This window comes from Lissotriton helveticus, chromosome 4_1, assembly GCF_964261635.1.
Source record: "Lissotriton helveticus chromosome 4_1, aLisHel1.1, whole genome shotgun sequence".
Taxonomy (NCBI): Eukaryota; Metazoa; Chordata; class Amphibia; order Caudata; family Salamandridae; genus Lissotriton; species Lissotriton helveticus.
This window is the reverse complement of record NC_136063.1, coordinates 1793718645-1793726922: the sequence shown is the minus strand read 5'-3', so window position 1 is coordinate 1793726922 and position 8278 is coordinate 1793718645. Positions and strand designations below refer to the sequence as shown.

General features: G+C 51.3%; 2 pseudogenes; both read right to left on the bottom strand.

The window, feature by feature from the left end:
• Positions 1-774: 774 nt before the first annotated feature.
• Positions 775-4172, bottom strand: LOC144829683 (28S ribosomal RNA; annotated as a pseudogene).
• Positions 4173-7469: 3297 nt separating this feature from the next.
• On the bottom strand, positions 7470-7588 carry LOC144829818 (5.8S ribosomal RNA; annotated as a pseudogene).
• Positions 7589-8278: the final 690 nt, after the last annotated feature.

The following is an 8278-nucleotide window of genomic DNA, read 5'->3' as shown; positions in this document are numbered from 1 at the left end:
ATGGCCATCTCCTCACCTGACCCTCAGGGCCATCTGGTCACGCGGCCTGCAGGGCCATCGGGTCCCACGGGTCTGCAGGGCCATCAGATCACACGGGCCTGCAGGGCCATCTGGTCGCCAAGCCCGCAGTGCCATCTGGTCGTGCAGCCAGGTGACTAGATGGCCGGGGATGACCCGGTGCCCAGATGGCATGGGAGGATGCTGTACCCAGTCGTCCTTGCAGTCCGACGACAGCGAGGGTGGTCAGGAGCCCCGAGGCTGCCACTCGGAAGGCTCCTTCCCCAGGGCTGCTAGCCTTCCTGCTCGACTTGCACGGGAGCAGTGAGAAGGGGAGGCCTAGCCAGCCCAGGCCATCTGGTCAACCTGCTGACCTGACAGGGATGGTGGACCCGTCCCCACACCCTGGTGGGGCAGGGACGGGGGAGGCGCCCGTACCAGAGGGCACATGGTGGAGGCCCTCCGGTAGGCCCGAGTTACCCCCTCCGCATCCCTCCTGCTGGCCCAGGGACAGAGGGACCCACCCCTGGGTGTGGTGGAGGAGGGCGTTTGTGGGCGCTCACTCACAGAGAGACAAATGCTGCTACTTACGAAACCCTGACCCAGAATCAGGTTGGCTACGAATCATTTAGCACCGGTTGCCCCACGAACATGCGGTGCACTAAGGGCGATGGAGGCCGCCCTCTGCCGTCTGCGCTCCGGTCCCCAAGCAAGCGACTCTACACACCGGCCCCCCAAGAGCGGCCACCTATTCCAGATCAACTGAGGCTCCATGGTACAGCAGTATGGTTACATTTTAGGGGGAATCTGACTAAGAGGCGTTCAGTCATAATCCCACAGTTGGTAGCTTCACCCCATTGACTCCTCAGCAAAGCACATACACCAAATATCTGAACCTGTGGTTCCTCTCGTACTGAGAAGGATTACAATTGAAACAACACATCTTCAGAAGGGTAAAACGAATCTGTCTCACGATGGTCTAAACCCAGCTCAGGTTCCCTATTATGGGTGAACAATCCAATGCTTGGAGAATTCTGCTTCACAATGATAGGAAGAGCCGACATCGAAGGATCAAAAAGCGACGTCACTGTGAACGCTTGGCTGCCACAAGCCAGTTATCCATGTGGTAACTTTTCTGACACCTCCTGCTTGAAACCCAAAAAGTCACAAGGATCGTGAGGGCCCTCTTTCATGGTCTGTATTCATACTGAAAATCGAGTTCAAGCGAGCTTTTGCCCTTCTGCTCTGCGGGAGGTTTCTGTCCTCCCTGAGCTTGCCATAGGAAACCTGCGTTATCGTTTGAGAGGTGTATTGCTCCAGTCAAACTCCCCACCTGCCACTGTCCCTGGAGCAGGTTGCACCCAGCAGATGCCAGGTGCTTGGAGCCAGAAGCGAGAGTCCTACGGGACTCGCCCCTGCCTCACCGTGCAAGTGAAAAAACGATAATAGTAGTGGTATTTCACCGGTGGCCCGAGGGCCTCCCACCAATCCTACACCTCTCATGTTTCTTCACAGTACCAGACTAGAGTCAAGCTCAACAGGGACTTCTTTCCCCACTGATTCTGTCATGACCGTTCCCTTGGCTGTAGTTTCACTAGATAGTAGGTAGTAGAGACAGTGGGAATCTCGTTCATCCATTCATGCGAGTCACTAATTAGATAACAAGGCATTTGGCTATCTTAAGAGAGTCATAGTTTCTCCCGATGTTTACCCCCGCTTCAGTGAATTTCCCCACTTTGACATTCATAGCACTGGGCAGAAATCACATTGTGTCAACGCTCACCTTGGGCCTATGCTATGCTTTGTGTTAATTAAACAGTAAGATTCCCCTGGTCTACACCAGTTCTAAGTCAGCTGCTAGGTGCCGGCCCGCGCCCCTGGGGAGGGGGCACAGGGAGAGGCAACCACCACAGCTGGGGCTATCCACAGTAAGGGCCCGGCTCGCTTCCAGAGTTGCCGCCGTCCGGGAGGAAGGTGCCTCGTCCAGCCGTGGTGGGCGCCCCAGTCCGACCGACCCAGCCCTTAGAGCTAATCCTTATCCTGAATTTACGGATCTGACTTGCCGCCTTCCCTTACCTACATTGTTCTAACATGCCAGAGGCTGTTCACCTTGGAGACCTACTGATTATATGGGTATGGCCCGGCACGAGATTTACACCATCTCCCCTGGATTTTCAAGGACCAGTGAGAGCTCACCGGTCGCCGACCGAACCGCAACGCTTTCCAAGGCTCGGCCCCTGGGGCTCCCACTGGCTTCTCCTGAATCTTTTGCATTAGCGCACTGGCACCCATCTCCGCCACTTCGGCTTCGGGGATCTGAACCAAACTCCCTTTCGATCGGCAGAGGGCAACGGAGGCCATCTCCCGTCCCTTCCGAATGGCGCTTTCCCATCTCTTAGGACAGACTGACCCATGTTCAACTGCTGTTTACATTGAACCCTTCTCCACTTCGGCCTTCAAAGTTCTCAATATTTGCTACTACTGCCAAGATCTGCACCTGTGGGCTCCACCCGGGCCCTCGCCCTGGGCTTCTGTGCACACCGCAGAAGCCCTCCGACTAGTCGTGGCTTAGCCCCCGCGCATCCCAGCACTGTCGACGGCCGGGTATGGGCCCAACGCTCCAGCGCCATCCATTTTCAGGGCTAGTTGATTCGGCAGGTGAGTTGTTACACACTCCTTAGCAGATTCCGACTTCCATGGCCACCGTTCTGCTGTCTATATCAACCAACACCTTTTCTGGGGTCTGATGAGCATCGGCATCAGGCGCCTTAACCTGTCGTTTGGTTCATCCCGCAGCACCAGTTCTGCTTACCAAAAGTGGACCACTAGGCACTCGCATTTCATGCCCGGCTACATGCCAGACTTCTTACCCATTTAAAATTTGAGAGTATGTTGAGATCGTTTTCGCCCCAAGACCTCTAATCATTGATTTACAAGATAAAATTGGGACTCCAAGCACCAGCTATCCTGAGGGAAACTTCGGAGGGAACCAGCTACAAGATGGGTTGATTAATCTTTCGCCCCTATGCCCAGGTCGGAAGACCGATTTGCACATCAGGACCACTACGGACCTCCACCAGAGTTTCCTCTTTCGGGTCCTACCACGCACGCTCATGTTCCACCTCCCCAACGAAGCGGACGAGATGGGGCAGTGGTGCACCTGCTGCTGGAAGCACGGTGGGATCCCACCTCAGCAGGCGCGAGCCAGCCCTCACCTTCATTGCACCACATGGTTTCGCTGAGCCCTCTGACACACGCACATGTTAGACTCCTTGGTCCACGTTTCAAGGCGGGTGGGGAGGGTAACCAACATTGCGCAGACCGTTGCGCCCGCCATGGGCATCCCCACCCAGCGGCGTGACGCAGTTGGGCGCACTGAGAACAGCCTGCCCCAGTCGACAGTTGCGCCAGGAGCAGGGTCCCCCATTCCCCCTTCAACTGCCCAAGTGCACCCCGAGGTGCGGCCAGGAACGGGTGCCCAGGGGAGGGTGCAGAGGCGGTTGAATTTGCCTCAGCCCCACAGACATAGCAAAGCTGCTGCCAGGGGGGCTGTAACACCCTCTGCCAGAGTGGAGGGCTATCAGCCACCCCGAAGCCTTCCCAGCAGACCCGGAGCCACTCGCGGTACACAGCTGCAGGGGAAGTGCTCCCTGCGGGCCGGGTAGGTCCCGGGTGCCGGTCTCGTGGAGGGGATCCGGAACTCCAGAGTCACCGACCTTACCGCCGTGTTAAATCCTCCAGGCAGACTGCACGGACCCCACCCGTTACCCTCTCAATGGTTTTACGCTCTCTTGAACTCTCTCTTCAAAGTTCTTTTCAACTTTCCCTTACAGTACTTGTTGGCTATCGATCTCGTGCCCGTATTTACCCTTAAATGGAGTTTACCACCCGCGTTGGGCTGCATTCCCAAGCAACCCGACTCTGAGAAGACCTGAACCTGGCACGCCGGGGGCCTCTACCGGCCTAACACCATCCGAACACCATCCGCGGTGTGAGCTTCAATCAGAAGGACCTGGGCCCCCTGAGTGATGCAGGGGAGTTGGTCTTCTGTACACCACATTTCCCACACTGCTCTTCCCTCTTCACTCGCTGTTATTGGGGAAATGCTGGTTAGTTTATTTTCCTCTGCTTAGTAATATGCTTAAATTCAGTGGATCATGAATATAGGGAGCGCAGAATCCACGCTCCACTCCCAGCTGCACTGCGTAATAGGATATTAAATCCAACCAACTTATCATTGTTTCACATTATTCAAAGTTCGTCCTTTTATCCGCGTTTTATCAAAAATTGTCTGCATTTTCAAATCCACATACGTGACAAGAATGTACTTTGGGAACTTCTCGTATTTTAGCGTGCCCATCCAGGCCTCTTCCAAAATAAGATCCAAGTACAACAGATAGTTCGTAGCAGCATTCCTTTTATTATAAACCCAATGCATTTCGGGCTGTAGCGTCAGCCCTTCGTCGGGGGTCACTGCAAATTAATAAATTTAGAACAAACCATCAGAACCTGACAACAGCATTATTAACAATATTCTTTTTCATCTGTGCTTAGTGTTCATAATATTCACTCTTGTACTAAAAGCAACATTTAAAATCCATTACGAAACTTTACACCACAGAATTATCACCCCAGTGAACAACTACGCTCCTTTGGTTTTAGTGTTATTACCCTCCTTGCACATAGTACGCTTTATTGAACTCCTCTTTTGCCGTTCTTTTTTTATGTCTATTTAAACCCGTCATCTGCTAAACAAACTTAGTACAAACATTAAACTTCTGAGAGGACCAGCCTTCGTTATGTTAACCCTTCTCCTATGTTCACCCCTCCCTTCCAATCTAGACTGGGACATCCCTCTTCTTTTACATGTAACATGAAATTCATCACTGTTTGAACCCACGCTCTTTCATTCATAATAATTGCACTTTCACGCGTACCTGCTCGTTTCATTTTCTTCAAGCCGCTCGGCATACGCCATAGCAGCCAAAGAGTTTCAGCTTGTCGGGCCCTGCATTTCCAACAATTTATAAAACGTATCTATACTGCCCCCTTGTGTGCATTAAAATAAACTCCTGAATCTTTCAATCCTTAGGTGAAAACTATAAATCCCAACGTGCATTAGTACATACAATGAACCGCTGTCAATCAATAAGTCTTAACTCGAATGTCCTAAATTTCCATCATATTGTTCTATGCATTTCCTCTCCCATCGTATACTCAATTGCTGCCCAGAACTTGCCGAATGTAGAAATTTTCATCTGCAATCATCTTCGTGCCGAAATGCCTTTCTTCCTCTTTTTGTCTTACGGGTGCATGAACCAACAGAGGGCAAAATTATTTAAACATGAATGAGGTGGTTCTGCACACCTTATTTCTCTAAAGTTAATCCAATGAATTATTACCAGTCTTAAACTTGCGTGCAAAACTGGGTAGTGCTATACCCTCAACGCACTTGACGTAATACATGAATATAGGGAGCGCAGAATCCACGCTCCACTCCCAGCTGCACTGCGTAATAGGATATTAAATCCAACCAACTTATCATTGTTTCACATTATTCAAAGTTCGTCCTTTTATCCGCGTTTTATCAAAAATTGTCTGCATTTTCAAATCCACATACGTGACAAGAATGTACTTTGGGAACTTCTCGTATTTTAGCGTGCCCATCCAGGCCTCTTCCAAAATAAGATCCAAGTACAACAGATAGTTCGTAGCAGCATTCCTTTTATTATAAACCCAATGCATTTCGGGCTGTAGCGTCAGCCCTTCGTCGGGGGTCACTGCAAATTAATAAATTTAGAACAAACCATCAGAACCTGACAACAGCATTATTAACAATATTCTTTTTCATCTGTGCTTAGTGTTCATAATATTCACTCTTGTACTAAAAGCAACATTTAAAATCCATTACGAAACTTTACACCACATAATTATCACCCCAGTGAACAACTACGCTCCTTTGGTTTTAGTGTTATTACCCTCCTTGCACATAGTACGCTTTATTGAACTCCTCTTTTGCCGTTCTTTTGGATGTCTATTTAAACCCGTCATCTGCTAAACAAACTTAGTACAAACATTAAACTTCTGAGAGGACCAGCCTTCGTTATGTTAACCCTTCTCCTATGTTCACCCCTCCCTTCCAATCTAGACTGGGACATCCCTCTTCTTGTCCCAGTCTAGATTGGAAGGGAGGGGTGAACATAGGAGAAGGGTTAACATAACGAAGGCTGGTCCTCTCAGAAGTTTAATGTTTGTACTAAGTTTGTTTAGCAGATGACGGGTTTAAATAGACATCCAAAAGAACGGCAAAAGAGGAGTTCAATAAAGCGTACTATGTGCAAGGAGGGTAATAACACTAAAACCAAAGGAGCGTAGTTGTTCACTGGGGTGATAATTATGTGGTGTAAAGTTTCGTAATGGATTTTAAATGTTGCTTTTAGTACAAGAGTGAATATTATGAACACTAAGCACAGATGAAAAAGAATATTGTTAATAATGCTGTTGTCAGGTTCTGATGGTTTGTTCTAAATTTATTAATTTGCAGTGACCCCCGACGAAGGGCTGACGCTACAGCCCGAAATGCATTGGGTTTATAATAAAAGGAATGCTGCTACGAACTATCTGTTGTACTTGGATCTTATTTTGGAAGAGGCCTGGATGGGCACGCTAAAATACGAGAAGTTCCCAAAGTACATTCTTGTCACGTATGTGGATTTGAAAATGCAGACAATTTTTGATAAAACGCGGATAAAAGGACGAACTTTGAATAATGTGAAACAATGATAAGTTGGTTGGATTTAATATCCTATTACGCAGTGCAGCTGGGAGTGGAGCGTGGATTCTGCGCTCCCTATATTCATGTATTACGTCAAGTGCGTTGAGGGTATAGCACTACCCAGTTTTGCACGCAAGTTTAAGACTGGTAATAATTCATTGGATTAACTTTAGAGAAATAAGGTGTGCAGAACCACCTCATTCATGTTTAAATTCAGTGGATCGTCACATCTGATCTGAGGCCGTAGTCGGAATGAAAAACGCTGAAGTGTGGGGGGAAGCCGCTGAGGGAGGCCAGGCTCCTACCGGAGCAGGGGTCTGGTGTCCCAGCAGCACGTGTGCCCTCTTTCCCTGGATCGGATCTGGATGGGGCTATCCCTCCCTGGGAAGCCTGCCATGGAGGTGGGCATCCAAGGCGCGTGTGTGGGGGCAGCTGGTGGGTTACCACAGACAGCCATGTCCGGCACGCAGCCAGGCACCCTGGGACCGGTCTGGGGTGGACTTTTCACCAGACCCCTTCTCGGGGGCCAGGCACACCAGCGGTGTACCTCCAAGGCAGGAATCGGTGAGGGACCTTGCCACAAGTGATCGATGGGGTCTGACCTTGTGGAAGGAAAAAGGGAAGCAGAGCTAACCCTGCGACAGCCCCAGCTGTGTCAGGGGGAAGCCCCTGGGGTGATTGACGACTGACGATCGAGCGACCCTCAGACAGGCGTATCCCTGGGAGGTACCCGGGGATGTAAGGTACGTTCGAAGTGTCGATGATCATGTGTCATGCAATTCACACTAATTCTCGCAGCTAGCTGCGTTCTTCATCTGTACTGTTGGGAGAATTTTTTTTACCAGGTGCTCGGCCTGGAAGTCCCCCCCACCCACCCTGAGGTGAGGAAGGGGGCTCCCAGTGCGATGGGAACAGGCAGCTCGGCAGCCGCTGATCCCTCCCGGAGTAACCTGGGAGGGACCACGCAAGTCTTCAAACCCTTTCGGCCCAGCCACATCGGACCATGTCGAACTGGGTACCTGGCAACGAGGAAGGATCACCACACCTGCATGTCAGCCATTTGTCGCCGGGCGGCCGGAGCCATGCCGGCGGACTGGCGATTAGCCCAACCCACCCTTGCCCGGGTCGGAGGCACCGGGAGGGAAGAGCCAGGCGGCTCACCCATCCCACATGCCTCCCACCGAGAGGAGGCATGTGGGAAGGTTCCCTCGCAGGCCCTCAGCTCCATCTATTCGAGGCCACCTGCTGCCTGAGGAAGGCCGCTCCTTGGTTGCCCGAAGCCCAGTCAGGCCAGGACTTGGGCACGGGAGGGGCCAGCCAGTGGCAGGGCCTATTAAGGGGGGGTGGCACCAGCCCCGGGAGGCACTGCCATTTGGTTTCCCCCCCAATACCACAGGGGGATCATGCCGGGTGAGCTTGGGTTCCTTCTCAGGAGGGCCAACCGCTAAGCCTCTCCCAGGAAGGGGAAAGGGTAGACACACGCTGATCCGTTCAGTGTAGCACATG